Source organism: Diorhabda carinulata, chromosome Y (genome assembly GCF_026250575.1).
Source record: "Diorhabda carinulata isolate Delta chromosome Y, icDioCari1.1, whole genome shotgun sequence".
Taxonomy (NCBI): domain Eukaryota; kingdom Metazoa; phylum Arthropoda; class Insecta; order Coleoptera; family Chrysomelidae; genus Diorhabda; species Diorhabda carinulata.
The window spans coordinates 4640726-4656760 of NC_079473.1; positions in this window are offsets into that span (position 1 = coordinate 4640726).

A 16035-nucleotide genomic window follows, 5' to 3' on the forward strand; every position below is an offset into this window, starting at 1 on the left:
AAAGGGAAAACGGCAACATACTAGTACGTTGTGAAGTTGACTTGTAGTGTGATTAGACAGTTTAGGTTATTGCGTATCTGTCATTATATTGAGTTATAACAATAAAAAGGATATTTTTATTCTAATAATACCAAATACAACAAGTTATGGGTCCGAGACTTTTCACTGTATAAATAAATAATTCGGATTACGAAACTAAAAACGAAAATTCATTAGAACAAAAAAACTCTTTTCTGGAAACTGTAAAATAATTGGAATAACTATAAAAGCATATAGAATTATGGACTTGGTTATAAAACGCATAGGTACCGAGTAGTATTCATGATTATGAATTATAAAAACATACATATGTCAACATATATTATGAGCTGTACTGGTAAGTGACACGGAAATATTTGAAAAATTGTCTAAGCTGTATGAAGGACATACAGAACAATTAAAAGGTAAGTTCACTCAAAAATTTTTCAGCTATACCTATAAGAGAAATGACAATATATCTGTATTCATAAGCGATAATAATAACCACAATGAGAGGCGATGAGTACACATTTAAAAAACTAGAAGATCAAAGCATTATGAAATCTGCAAAACGTGACATAAGCGTAAAAGGTATTGGAAACATACATTTTGATGAATGCTTTCTTCAGAATGTTATAATATTTTCACTGGAACACAAAAGTTGAGTGTCAGACTGGATAATAGAATACATAAAAATGGTTGAAACTAAATTTGATGCAAAAGTTCATTAAGTAAATATGAAAAAATGAGGTACTATTCTTCATTATACTCCAGCAAACTTTCCATAACTTAATGGAAAAGTGATTGAGGGTAAACCACGGACACTAAATAATTCAAGTGTATTTGGCTCAGATGCTTATGCCAAACATTTAGAAAAAAACCTCAAAATTTGACAATAAAAATAAAAAACTTCAGGTGATAGGATACTCGAATGGATATTGGCTCTGGAATAAAATTGAAATACATGATAATTCCTCAAGAAGCTTGAACAATCTTGACAGCACTTTAACTCTTGATAAACACCGTACTTCACAATGAAGCAGGAATGCTTTGTGCTCACTTCCCATTTCATCACACAGAATAGCAAAAAGTCGGGATTGCTTGGGCCGTGACTTAATGAAAGTTACAACCTTCAGTTCATAGCATGAGCAGTCGTCTGTCCAATCCTTTTTTATTTCGTTATCTGTAATTAAATTATCAAGATATTTAAAAATTTTTCCCCTGTTGGTTTTGACTATAAAGACTTGCAAAAAAGCAGTTCTTCTTTTATGCTTTAATTGGGTTCGAAACCTAACAAAGGCTAATAGATTAGCTTAGCAAGCAACTTCAGTACTTTCATCAAGTTGATGTGAAAAGTTTGTTTTAAAACTGTAACTGTAAATTTGACCGATGTTTTTTGTTTCCCTTTTAGTGAATGAAACTTCAGATTCTACCCTACAGAGTGAGCTGTTCTATTGGAATATTGGAATATAATGGAACCGAAGATACCTACAATATTAAACTCAAACCTGAATGGATGCAATTATGGATTGAACGTTTGATTGGATTGCACAGTGACAAATTGAGAAGTGTCAAAGAAACATGAGGGAAATGAATGGCAATATTGAAAATTCCACATCAGATAATACTTTGAATGGCTAATGAAGATGCTAATAGAAAACAAAATGGGGAAAGTGAATCGAATAATAGAGGTAAATATTTAATTACAATAAATACATGTAAAAACTTATGATATACATGTTGTTTGGTTGATTGTACAATGAATCGACACTGAGAACATACACACAGCTGACGAAAATTTGTTGAATGAACATATTACAAAAGTAAAAGTGCTTAAAAGATACTATGAAAATAAGAAGAATATTCACATTGAGAAATCCAAGACATGTACTACTATTACCACACTCACCATTACACTGTCTGACGCCTGTTTCGATGTTCTCCGTTAGTCTCTATTTGTTTTGTACAAAACAAAAAAATATGACAGAGTATAATTTGATTTAAGATCGTCAGTTGATTGAAGTAGTAAACTCACTCTCTACTCAATAACAACATACTGAGAGCTAATGTAAAAGAATTTTCTTGGGGATGAGATGGTTAAAAAATGTTAAATTTGAAAAATCTGTCCCCACTTTCAAGAATAAATTCGACGCATTTTTTTATTAAATTAGTTTTTCGCTACCACAAAGTCCTTGCAAAATGAAGTACCCAAGGCCCCTTGCTTCGGGTAATTCATCAGTATTCATGTTTGATTCCTATTTCTTTTTTATTTGAACTTCAATACCAGTGACAACATTAGAACATTATTCTTGTTGGATACAAAAGTTAGTGTTACTCTTAGAAGCACTTAAAGTTTCAAATGAGTGTAATAATTCAATTTAGGAAAATTTAGATGAGCGGCTCTTTCAGACATAGTTGTAAAATACAGAATATGCAATAAATATGCATGTTGATGAGTATAATTTACACAATCTAAATGCTTTTTAGAGGTTGGTAATATCTAATACTAATGAATGAATCACCTATTCCCAAATAGTATTTACAAAGCCAGATCGATAAGTCCACTTTTTGAATTTCCCGCCTGCCAACTGAAACAGCAACACTGCACATATCAATATGCAGTGTTGTTTTATTACTATATCTATACACCAAAAAATTGCTAACAATAATTTATTCAAACTGCTTAAGTGAAGAAACTCGCGTGAAGAACAGCAAGGGCACGGAGGTAAACGTATCAATAGTATGGGAGCTCAACAAGATTTGACATTTTTATAAAAAAATTCATGTATATCTTATATGAAAGAATAATCTAAATCCCTTCAATTTCAAACACATATATAAACATTTTTCTTCAAAACAATTAGAAAACACAATTAAGATTTTTACTTCACCAAAGGGTTTGTGATTACCTTTTCAGAATGTAAATGAATGATTCTGTTAATGTAAAACGATTGGTTAAACTTACATTCTGATCCACATTTCTTAGAAGCACATTTTAATCATTCTCCAAAGCAACCATGGTATCTTAAATTCAAGCAGTCACAAAAATCTATTTCTAATTTATTTTCATAAGATGTTGAGGGTATTACCGCTACAAACGGGATTGATGCTATCGTTATTTTTCTGCAATTTGTACACTAGTGTCTCTGGATGGCGATAGACTTGCCGAACCATATCGAAATGGTTTTTATCATTTATTTCATTCGGTGTCTTATACTGATTCGATGTCGGTAAAATTGCGGAATCAAGTCGCCATGATCTTTCTCTATTTATATCAGTTTGTGGAAAATTTTGACTGGATGCTGTAGGTCTAAAGGATTTAAATCGGATAAATCTTTTTCTTAAAAGCATCTTGCAAGATTTTTCAGTTTGTGGTTTTGTTTTAAGTGAATATAGATATATTTTCGAGATCAAATCTTACTTTCTTCTTTTTTGGAGGGCTAACGTTTTCATTCAGTGCTCTGACTGACACTGGATATTGACGGTATTGCGGAATTATACTGATACATCTTAACTAGACATGATTTTTTCCTTGGAGGTTTATCGTTATTTTCCTAAATAAAAATATTTTCAAGACCAAGAAAATAATTTTGATGAAAAAGTTTATGAAAATATATAAGCTAGGCAACATCGCTATGTATCTGTATTCGTTTGCGATAAAATGGCTGCCTTTGTTCACTAAAAACTGAGAAAGCATTTTGAATAGATTTGTTGGAGTGAAATATTTTTGAGTGTTTAGATATTGTTCAAGTGACGTATTAGTCTTAGTTTTAATTTTTAGAAAAGCTTTTTATATTTCCCTATTCCAGTCATATGGTTAAATTAGTTACTTACAAAACTCTACAGAATGATAGATATGTAATCAAATTACATATTTTGTTCAATGCCTTTAGTGAGTTTACTAAGTCAATCAACTGACGATCTTAAATGAAATTATATTCGGTAATATTTTTTTGTTTTGTACAAAACACATAGATACTAACAGAGAATAGGAGAACATCGAAACCGGCGTCAGACATATAATAGTGAGTGTGGTGGTAGCAGAAGTAGTAAAAGCAGCCCACAAATTGCTACTTCAGTGTGTTTTATGTTTCGAAGTATTTGCTGATTCGAAGATTTGTTGGCACATTTCTATAGTAAATTTGTGTTCAAATAAAACTAGTATTTGATATTATTTCATTCACACATTCTATTCTAGATAAAACAAAAGCATAAACGAATACAGTTACATAGCAATGTTGCCTAGCTTATATTTTTTCATAAACATTCTCGCCAAAATTATTTTCTTCTTCTTTTTTTAGATCAATTGTGGGGATTATTGTCAATTAACCAAATTTAGTGAGAACTAGAGCCAGATTCTTATTGATTTTTAATAATATTACGATGTATGAATAAAAATTTTTGAAACGTAACATGCATCCAGCTAATAAATAAATTGTAAAATTTGACAACATTGAGGTTTACTGTAAGTTGGCTTCAATTATATTCAAAAATGTCAGCTGGGTTCATCTTTTTTATTCGTCCAAGGTCAAAGTAAACCGAAGTTTCAAACAAAAGAACTTCGTAATTCATTATAATGATAGGAACGGAATTGGTATCTAGTCGGAAAACTTATTTATGTTTAAGTTTTATACGTGAATATAGGTGAATACATTTTAAGTAATGAAGTAAATTTTGATTGAAAATGTATATTTTTAAAATTTTGATTCTTATAGTAGGTATGTACAATTATTTCTCACATTTTCTACACCTTTAACTAGGTAATTTGATATTGCATGTCGTATTCTTTCATCTGATTTTGCCATCATAATCATCATCTTATTGATGTCAGAGTTTTGAACTTAATATACCTTTACGTACATGTGTATTTGAAAACGCTCACATACACACCACAATGTTTTATGTTAATGAATATGATTTAAACAAGCTAAATGCTTTTAAGATGTTGGCAAGTATTTGAATATCTTTTTTAATAACAAGTATAAGCACTACACCAAAAAGAATTAGTTTATTGAAGTAGCAACTAGAGAACCGCATCTACCCGGTTTTGAAGATTTTTGCAGTGATTTTATTATTTAGGTAAAATTTTTGGAAATGTGATAAAACAATCCAGGACAACATTTTTTTTTAAATATTTACCTATATATAATGATTGATTTAATAGAAGCGTTTGGATGGATTCACATGAGGACCTTTAGTAGCTTTGCAGTACCTACCTTATGGAATTGCAAGATAAAGATCATTCAAGTGAACTGTGGTATTTCTGCACAATAAATATGTGATAGAAAAGATCCTCGTATTGTTCTGACCCATCTTACTTGTTTTATTCATATTTCTGAGGTAAGAAAATAATATATTGAGTAATTTTTGTTTGATTAAATTCTTTAAAGAAACTCTACCCCAATTGTGAAGAATAAGTAACTTGTAGTTTACAATGAATTGATGAAAAATGTTGCCAATGAATTGATATTTCTCTAAATATTAACATTTTTCCAATAAATTTACTCTTTATCAAAATAATTGGTAGTTGCTCAACAATATTTGATATAAAGTCATATAGTTTCTTAAGTATTTTAGGTGACTTTCCTTGAAAATCTCATACTAGTCTGAAAAAAATAACTTTAGCAATGTCATGTTTCCATAATTATTTCCAATTATTGTCTTACCAGTTTTTAAATAAGAACTTTCAAGTCACTTACCATTTCATCACTTTAATCACTTTGTACAAATTCAACACTATATCTGCCAATGAAACTGAATGATTAATGAAGAATTTTCTTGAAAAGTCCTGCATGCATATGACATGGCGAGTGTAAATTTAGCTTAGCAAATACATTTTAATGCAACTTAATGGTTTATTGTACTCCATGTCAAAGGTATTTTAAAGTTGTTGAATATTCAAGAAACATGTTTGTTTGAATTGGGTGAGGTAATGCCGTTTCTACTGACACATACCCACACACTTATGTTTTATTTTTTTAGCTCTTCAACAACCAGTTGAAAGTATATTGTTATCAAATCATTCTAATAGAAGCAAAAACGTTGAGAGAACGAAAAGGGTACAGTATTCTTTTCAAAAAAAGTCCTAAATATCAAAATGTAGGCTTACAGCTGTCGTATGGAAGGTATCTATTTGATATTAATTATATGTATTTCTAAATGTTTTCACACATTTTTTCTTTGCTTTTCAACTCTATGTCACCCTTTACTGTTATGAGATATATAGAATAATTGTAGATAAGTATAATTTTGAATATGCCTCTTTCTGTTACTCCTTTTAATTTTTTTAGTACATGTCTTCTTTTTCCCTCGATGTATTATTTTTAATGCAGAAGATCAAAATTCATAATTTTCATTACTAAAGTGGAGTTTATCACTTCATTGCATCATAATCCTTTTTTTTTTCGTGTTTAATACTCATCGGATTGATTCCTTAATAACATATATAGCTGTCATAAAAACTCCCGATCTCATTTTTTACATTGCTGACTTGCTATACTATTATGACAAAAAATTTTTGTAAATTACTGACATCCAATCAAATTTTACTTTGAAAATTTCTGAATTGTTAAACAAGATATTTTCTTCCATTTTCCTGATTTCCATGTCTCTTCTTATTTTAACTTATGCAAGAAGTTATAACTTCATAACTTTCACAGTATGTAATGTATCTTAAATATTCATATTGTTCTAACAATTTATGCGTTTAAAAAAAAGTAAAGGTGATAGGAAGCTTTTGTTTTTTTATAAACATCGCTAGAGTGAAGATTTTTTAATGATATATAATTTGTTTCGATATCTTTTTGCTAACCAGAGTTGTAATTAGACCATTTCGACGAAATTCCAAGTGGCATGATTTGCGAAATTTATCAATGCAAAGGTGAAAACAATGTAAGGGCTTTTTGTGATGGTTACTGAGCAGATAGATTTTTTTTTATTCTCTCTCAACCATAATAGCTATGAAAGTTAAGTTGGCAACCCAAATTTTAAGTACAATACAGGTGCATTTCTACTAATTTAAATATTTTAAAAACCACTTAGTTCAAAAACAAAATATTTAATTGCATCAATTTACTATTGTGAGTAATTCACATTATTATTGTTACATGTTTTATAACTTGTTAAATTATAGTCAGAACTTATTGAATACTATTTTATTAAGAAATTATATATGTTTTATAATATCTCTGATAAGCGCAGGAGTACCACTGACGTTTCTACTTGACGTCCGTTCTGCTGCCACCTAGTGGTCATGTGTAGTTGATATAGGAGACCATAAACTAGCCATCTAATGCTATCTTATGTAACAATTATAATGTGAAGAGCCATGATGAGGAAAATGATGTTGACAAGAAGTAAAAAATGCTTATCGTTTGAAACGTAAATGAGCATGATTTCTTTCTGGACTGGAATGGTACAATCATACATAATTTCGAATTGTATAAGTATGAAAAAGAATCGGAAAATGGAGCCTTAGATACCTTCAATAATGATCTCAAATCTGAATATATATAATTATGGAATTAACGGTTGATTGGATTGCATAGTGACAAATTGAGAAGTGTCAAATACGCATTAAGAAAACGAATGACAATATTAATACTGACAATTCCAGATCAGATAATACTTCGAATGGCTAATAAAGATGATGATAGTGAACAAAAGGGGAAAAGTGATGATTATTTCATAAAATACGTGAGAACAATTTGTGTGCTGCATTTACTACTACTACCACGCACACTCACTATTACACTGTATGACGCCTGTTTCGATGTTCTCTAGTTTAAATGTGTTTTGTACAAAACAAAAGATATTACCGCGTATAATTTGATTTCAAATGGTTAGTTAATTGAATTAGTAACTCACTAAAGGCATTGAAAAAAATATGGAATTTGATCCATTTGGTCGAAAGATACAAAAAACTACAGGAAGAGGTGATTCAACTGTTTTTGGTATTTGTAATAACTGCAAATCATCAATGGATTATTTCTTGTAGGAAATACTAGCTATAATAATTCACACTGATTTAGAACAATTTTCAAATTCAGTGGTAAGTTCAGTAATTACTCATTTTGTACTGGATATTGTGAACAATTTAAAATTTTTGTATCTCTTAGATAAACCCCAACAAATTGGTATTGTGTGTTACATAACCCTAAAGTGATGAAAACGTTATTTTGGAGTAGGTAACCTCAAATATTTGAGAATCCCAAAGTGGGGGGGTTATTGTCTTCCCCGATTTGAACTATACGACGATGTATTTATAAGTTGGTAGCCCAGACCAGTTCCATGCATAAACAAAATATTGCGTTACCATAGCATACCGAACAATAACTTATTAAGTTATTAATAAGTTATTAAGTGTCAGTGTTAAGTTTTACGTCAAAAACGTAAACCAGAGTTACGCAATAAATTGAAAGAAAAAATATGTCCACCGAAAATGTGAAAATCGAAAAATTGGAGTATCGAGCCATCATCAAGTACCTGTATTTAGAAGCGTGAAGAGGTGAGCAGATTTACGAGGTAAATTTTCCATTGAAGATGATGACCGATCGGGAAGGCCAGCCCTGTATAGGTCCTCGAAAATATCGATACAGTTTATGACAACAAAGCAACAATGGATGGAATGGCGACACTCTGGTTTTCCCAGACCTAAGGAGTTTCGTGTTCAAAATTGTGCTAGAAAAGTTCTTACTCCAGTTTTTTGGGATTGCCATGGAGTAATCATGATTGATTTTTTTAATAAGGGTAGAACAATAACTGGAGATTACTATCCGACATTACTGATCACTCAACTGAAAAAAAGTTCAATAGGTCGTAAATTTTCTCCCAACGATGAGGTAATAAAAGGTGTGGAGGTCTTGTTGCGTAATAAAATATTTTGTCATTGAAATTTTGTTTGGTTTTATAGTAGGCTAAGAATTTTTCAATACATCCTCGTATCACCACAGAACTTCATAACGCAATAAATAACTAAATGATTTTCTTGGTTGTCTAGGGTTCTTTTCTGCTTAAAACGCCGGTTAGAAAGAAAACACTGTTATTACAGAATTTGCGCCTCGCCGTAGGATGGAGTAGAGCAATAATCTCGATCCTACATTGGGCCATTCTGCTCAGAATCCGCCTCGGAATCGTCTCTTTCATAGCTGACCCATGGATTTATATATTCAGCGCATGTTGTCGTTCGATTCGTGATCTCCGATTTTAACAACGTCATATCTATCATTTTCTTTAACCTTAACAATTTCGTGTGGATCTAAAAATTTTCTCTTTAATTTGGATCAGATGTATATACTTCAAAGGGTGTGGTAGTTATGCTTCGCTGATAGGTCGAATTAGAGGCAGTCTGTACTTTGTCAACGTATTTGTACCACTTTCCTGGCTCTTCAAAACTGTGATTTGTTAAGATTGGTATAAGGGTCCTATTTGCCCTTTCCGCTTGTCCATTACCTCGTGGGACTCCACAAGTTGTTGACGCATGTTTAATATTTTCTTCTCGGCAATATAATTCGAATTCTTCAGAACGGAACGCGGATCCTCTGTCAGATATTATCATTGACGGGTTTCCAAATATTTTACGCTCACAACATATCACTTCTTTCGTCGTCGTTGATTTTGTTGATTTTAGGATGAAGCATTCCTTCTTTCTTTCGTACAGGACGAAGTGATATATTTTACGCTATTTTTCAAGACAACATGTCACTTCTTTCGTCGTGGTTGATTTTGTTGGATAAAGCCACACAAATTTGAAAAAGTCATCAACTATCACAAAAATGTGCTGATAATTTTTTTGTTCACTTCATTGGTCCTATTTGGTCGACGTAATACGTCTCTAGCGGACCTTTTAGTTTTTGTATAGGATGAAGCATTCATTCTTTCTTTCCTTCCTTTTTATTCCATAATATACAAGGTATACAGTTATTTTTAATCGTTTCTATTTTGTCTTTTAGTCTTGGTATGTAAAATTCCTTGTTTACTACTCCTTGTGTTTTTTTCTTTCAAAAATTTCCTATCTCGTGGACTTTTATTATTATTTTTTAAGTCTGCATGTTCTTTGGAATGACAAGTAATTTTAATCCATTATCGTATTTATACAATATATCATGCTCTAAATAAAAATCTTCATACTCTTCGGTAGTCAAAATCCTTTTTATCGCCATCTGCCTACATCGTCTATACTCAATTTCATACTGAAATTCTTCTAGCATCAGGGCCCATCGTGCAACTCCTGTTGTAAGGTCCCTTTTCTCCATGGTTTTTATGAATGCATTACAGTCTGTAACTATTTTAAATTTCGTTCCTAGCAAGTAGATTCGGAATTTCTTCACACTTTTAATAATGGCGAGTATTTCGAGCTCATAGCTTGTATACTTCATCTCTGCAGGGGTCGTCTTTCTACTCATGTAGTATATCCGGTGAAGCTTCGAATCGTCACTAGATCGCTGCTAAAAGAATGCTCAATAACTATGTATATTTGCATAGGTGTGTAGTTATGATTGGACTTGTTTGTCACTTACTATGTATCCTAAAAATTTTACCTCGGTTTTCAACAGTTGACACTTTTTCTTTTTCATTTCTAGTCCATATTCTGCAGCTGTCTTTAATACAAGTTTTAGTCTTTCTATCCCCTCTTCTTCGTTCGCACTCAAGATGATAACATGTAGTATATAACATACATTCCTGCAGTCAACTCCCTGAAGACATGAGCGATGAATCGTTGGAAAACTGCTTGACTACTACTTCCAAATGGACATTTCATAAACTCGTACTGACCAATCGGCGTTACAAAAGAAGTATATTTTGTGCTCTTGCTTCAACAGGTACATGAAAAAATCCATTTTTCAAATCAAGGGTGCTGAATATCCTTGCTCTCTGTAAGCTGTCTAGGACATCTTCAATAAGGGGAAGTGGAAATCTATCGCGTATTATATTTTTGTTTAATTTTCGATAATCGCAACAAATTCTGGTTCGGCCATCTCCTCGGTTCGCCGTCATAAGAAAAACAAATGTAAAACTTTTATAACTTTGAGTTTTGCCTGCGTAATGTTGTGACCAATTCTATCTACAGAACTTAACGTTGTCATGATTAAATTAAAAGATTTATTCTATGCAAAATATATACATTTTGAAAAAAAAATAGAAGAAAATAACTCTTTGTCTTTCGTTTATTAAAACTTAATCCTCTACCTTTCTACTCAGAAGACAAATATGTCGTTTTTACAGCAAAAGAAAAAACAAAATTATCATCTGGACTTGGAATAATAAAAGGAATATGAACAGTGTAGTCTTCTTTAAATTAGCAGGTTTGTCGTAACACTTTATTTTACAATGTTCTGCTATTGCGTACAGCTCTAATGATCAATTTAACAACGGAAAGTATATTAGAAGAAGAGCAATCACAAATTGAATGTAGTGGAAAAGCCAGTCCTTCATCAAGTGGTTTTGAGGATAAATTTGCGAATGAAGAGGTAAGATGAAAATACCAATTTTAAATATAGTAATTTTTAAATTTGTCTGTAGGAAAATGTTGCATCTGGTGATCTGATAGAAAAAACCAATCGCAATCAAGCAGAATATAAGGATACAGAAAAAAATTAAAAAGTAGCAGAATAAATAATAAATGAAATTAGTGATTCTAGAACTACTGAGAATATTGACAATACTCCATCTATTAGTATAACAATCAATAATATGAGTAGTTCAATTGATTCTCCGCTAAATTGGACATTGATCGCTGATTCCTCACAATTGTAACCAGATTTTGTGAAATTAGGATAAAACAATTGGATTATTTATGGAAACTCTAGTTCGAAATACACTTTGATTAGATAATGTTCGCCAAAAGCTCCGGGATTAGAATGTTCTATGACTTTGTTCAATAACCGTCGATCAGATCCGGGTATTTAAATTTCCATAGATAGTGAATATTCATATCATTATATTTGTAATTTGGATTGTAAATAAAGTGAATTCGACTTATATTTTGGATTGATTGATGTCTTATACCTAGTTATTTTCAAACTAAAACTATTTAGATAATGTTTCTGTTTGCCATTGAATACGAGAATTATTCAGAAAATGGGAAAGTTATGAAATTAAGAAAAGTTACTTCACACACTGACGCTAAATATCCATAGGCTTCTTCAAGATTTTTGCCAACAAAAACCGTTTCGCAGATTGTACCTCAATTAAGCTTATTCCAATTATTAAATGATGGTTTCATGTTGTGTCCAAAACGTATCATATAGAACATGAAATTATAGATGCAACTGGGAGTTGTTTCGTCCAAGGAAATTTTATAGTAAATCTAGCTTCAGAATTCGCGCTGAAGTAAATCGAATCGAAAAAAGTCTAGAGTTTTTCACAATAATGGCAGATGAAAATGAGTGGAATAATTAAGAAAGTCCAAACCGGAATTTCCAAGATGTAACTTCTTGCAGTATACAGCAACTTTCCATATCTCCGATTGAATTGAGCCAGGTAAATATAGTTTTCAAAGACACTGTGTAAAACAAGGTGTATAGAAATGCTCGAAGCAGTGTTGACCTTAATGAAACAACTTCCTGCATTCCCCGCTCTTCTAGAAGCTCTTGATAGTTCAACGGAAGGTAGAGGAAGTAATGAATGTGCTTTCCTGCACTCTATTCTGTCGTAAGAGTTCTCATTCGGTGTCTTAGTTCTGTCTGAGAAACTTGGAATAACTTTACCTTCAATTCCAAGCAGAGTACATAGATATGCACATAGCTTCTTAACTCAGATACAGAGAATTCAGGAAAAACGAGTCAACAGTTGTTCATACTTTTATCCGTTACATCCACAACTTTTCTTGAAATAGGTGTTCAGTAGAAATTGAAAATCAAGTACTCGTCTGCTCCCGATTTTTCCAGGTTGGTTTTCACATTTTCCCAGTCGAAATTTGGTCAATTTACTATCACTCTTCTATTATGATTTATATTAATTTTAGAAAATACAAGAATCAAATTTTTTTAGTTTAAGTAATTCTTCGCTCACTGCTGTTTTTCTTTTCTATACTTTTTACGATACACAACAATATTCTAAAAAAATGTTGAGAATCTTTGATTTATGCATCGAAATTACGCGAAAAAAAATTGCTATTTTCAAGTTGTTTTATTGGAATTTATTGAAATTGATAGACTTGAGACATAAGAAAAATTATCGGCTTGATAGTTGAATAATAAATTAAGTCATATTTTTGAAATTTTTGTGCCAAATGGAATTGGGCATCAAATTGACGGAAAGGGGCATAAAAATGATTGAAATTTATTTAAATTTAAAAAATAGGATTTTTTCAACAAACTTTATTGAGAAAATTAACAAATTTTTACAAAAATTAGAACGGAAATTTGAATTCCGATAGAAAATTTTTTTAAAAATCACGACACCGCCACTCAAAAGTATTTTTCTGCTATTCTCCTTATACTTCGTCCTCCTTCTCTTCTTCTACTTCTTGCTTCTCCTCTTCTTCTTCGTAGTCTTCGTTTGATTGGATTGCACAGTGACAAATTGACAAGTGTAAAAGAAGCATTAAGAAAACGAATGGTAATACCAATACTGACAACTCCACATCAGTTAATACTTCGAATGGCTAATCAAGATGCTAATAGAAAACAAAATGGGGAAGTGAATCGAATAATAGAGGTAAATATTTAAATACAATAAATATATGTAAAAACTTATTGTATAAAGTACAAATCAGCTAAGAAAAGGCCAGACGCGTCATAACTGACAAAGTCTGCAATAATTTCCTTCTGGCATTTTTTTACGATTGTTCGGTATTTTTCATATAGAAATGCAAGTGCTAAATAGACGCAAAGCTGCACGAATGCCGCATGGTCCAAATCAGAATTCGAAGGTAAGTCGTAGCGTAACCATGGATCTATGGAGTGTAGAGAAGGAGGAACATCTCTGGGTTAAAAAATGTGAGCTGATTTTTGATGGGAAAATAGGTGGCGCTGATTATAGAGGGTATTCGCTTGAATTTTACGCGCTGATTTGAAAATAACTGTATAGTAATGCTTTAAATAATGCACCGTGATAATGAATCTCGTTAAATTAACTTTATTATTTAGCTATTTATTTGGTTTAGATAATACATATATTCTAATATGAAAAAAAAGTAGAATCATGTAACAATAATGAAATAGTATAAAAAAACATTTTGGTTGATTAAAATAAAATATTGAATTTTATCCGTAACTAATATAATAATTATAGCGATATAATTAGATCAATAAAAATAATAGAATAATAAAAAAAATATTTCGGTTCATAAAAATAAAATATTGAACTTCATTAGCAACTAATATAATAGTTATAGTCATATAAAAATGAATTTTGCTTTCTAAGAGATTCAAACATGACTTACCTTTGGTATTCCAAAGAGACTTGCTTGTTTTATATTTTGAGATGAACGAATACCACAATCTTTTAAAGAACCACTTATACATCCAGAAATACAACAAGTTTTCACCATGATTTTTTTACTATTTTTTTAATATTTTTAAACGTTGTTTAATTCTTTTCACCACCTACATAATATTCTGTTTTCGTTAGTTTATAGAATCTAAAGCTAGTTTCAGATATAGTAAGTGTTTAACTTCAGATCTCAATCTCATAGTACAATCAGTGCCACGTATTATCCCTACAGAATTCAGACCATATTTTAAACGTACCGTCCATAAGAGATGTTACTCCTTCTCTACACTCCATACATGGATCTATTACCATCCCGAGCCTCTCTTCGATATTGCCAAGCCTTTACTTAGGAAGGAAAGTACGGTAATATTATAAATAATTTGCGCTTATAGTCAGATGCATAACCGACCGAACATCGGACATTCAGCATTTAGTATTATTCGTTGTTCAGTAGATAGTGTGATTTATTGTGTTCGGTGTTATTTTTTAATCTGTGCCATAGTTTATTCTACAGATAGCGCTGTTTTTGAACATTAGGGACAAAATCGTTTTAATAATGTCCGCAAAAAAAGTTGGAAAGCAAGGTCTTGGTTGGATATCTTGATTGAAAATGTTTTAAAGTGGACTGTATACAATGTGAGAAGCACAATAAAACGATTTGTTTCGATTTTCACTTTATTGTACAAATGCTTTGTGTGCCTGAACAAAAAATGCTGTTGGCCTCGTGGCTCCTTGATGATTGATGTCTGTCTTCTTCTGCGCAAGCCCGGTTACTCTAGGTAGGCGCATGTGCCAAGTTCAGTAGCGCACTCAACATAATTTAAATATATACATTAAATGGTTAAACATACCGGCCTCCTTGAAAGGCTCGACTTTCAAACGACAAATAATATAAAAAATTATGAAATTTATATGTGTTTTCAAATAACTTAAAAGTAAAATGTCAAAATAAATGTCAATCACTAAGAAACACTTTTTAAACGTCTATGGGTAGGACGCAAATTTCTGACACCGCCCTCTTCGGGATTCCATTCTTCGCACGGAGGGTAACTACTCTAGTGATGCCATCGCTGCCTGGATGCAGCTTAACAATGCGAGCTAAAGCCCAATACAATGGCGGCAATTTCTTATCCTTCAATAAGGCGAGAGCTCCTATATTGAGAAGTTCTTTACTTGCAGTTTTCCACTTTACACGTTGCTGCAAAGTTGAGACGTATTCGGAAGACCAACGTCGCCAATAATGATGATACATTTGCTGCAGTGCATGATACGTTGATAGCCGGTTAACTGGTATTTGCTGAACGTTTGATTGAGGTATGGCCTTCAACACGTCGCCAATTAAAAAGTGACTGGGAGTTAAAGGACAAAGGTCGTTGGGATCATCGGTTAATGGGATGAGAGGTCTAGAATTAAGAGTGGCCTCCACCTGAATGCATAGGGTGGTAAAATCTTCCAAAGACAAGCAGTTTAGACCTATCACTCTTTTTAGATGATATTTGGCCGATTTCATAGCCGATTCCCACAAACCACCCATATGCGGGCTGTTCGCAGGGTTAAAATGCCACCGAATTCCTTGTGTGT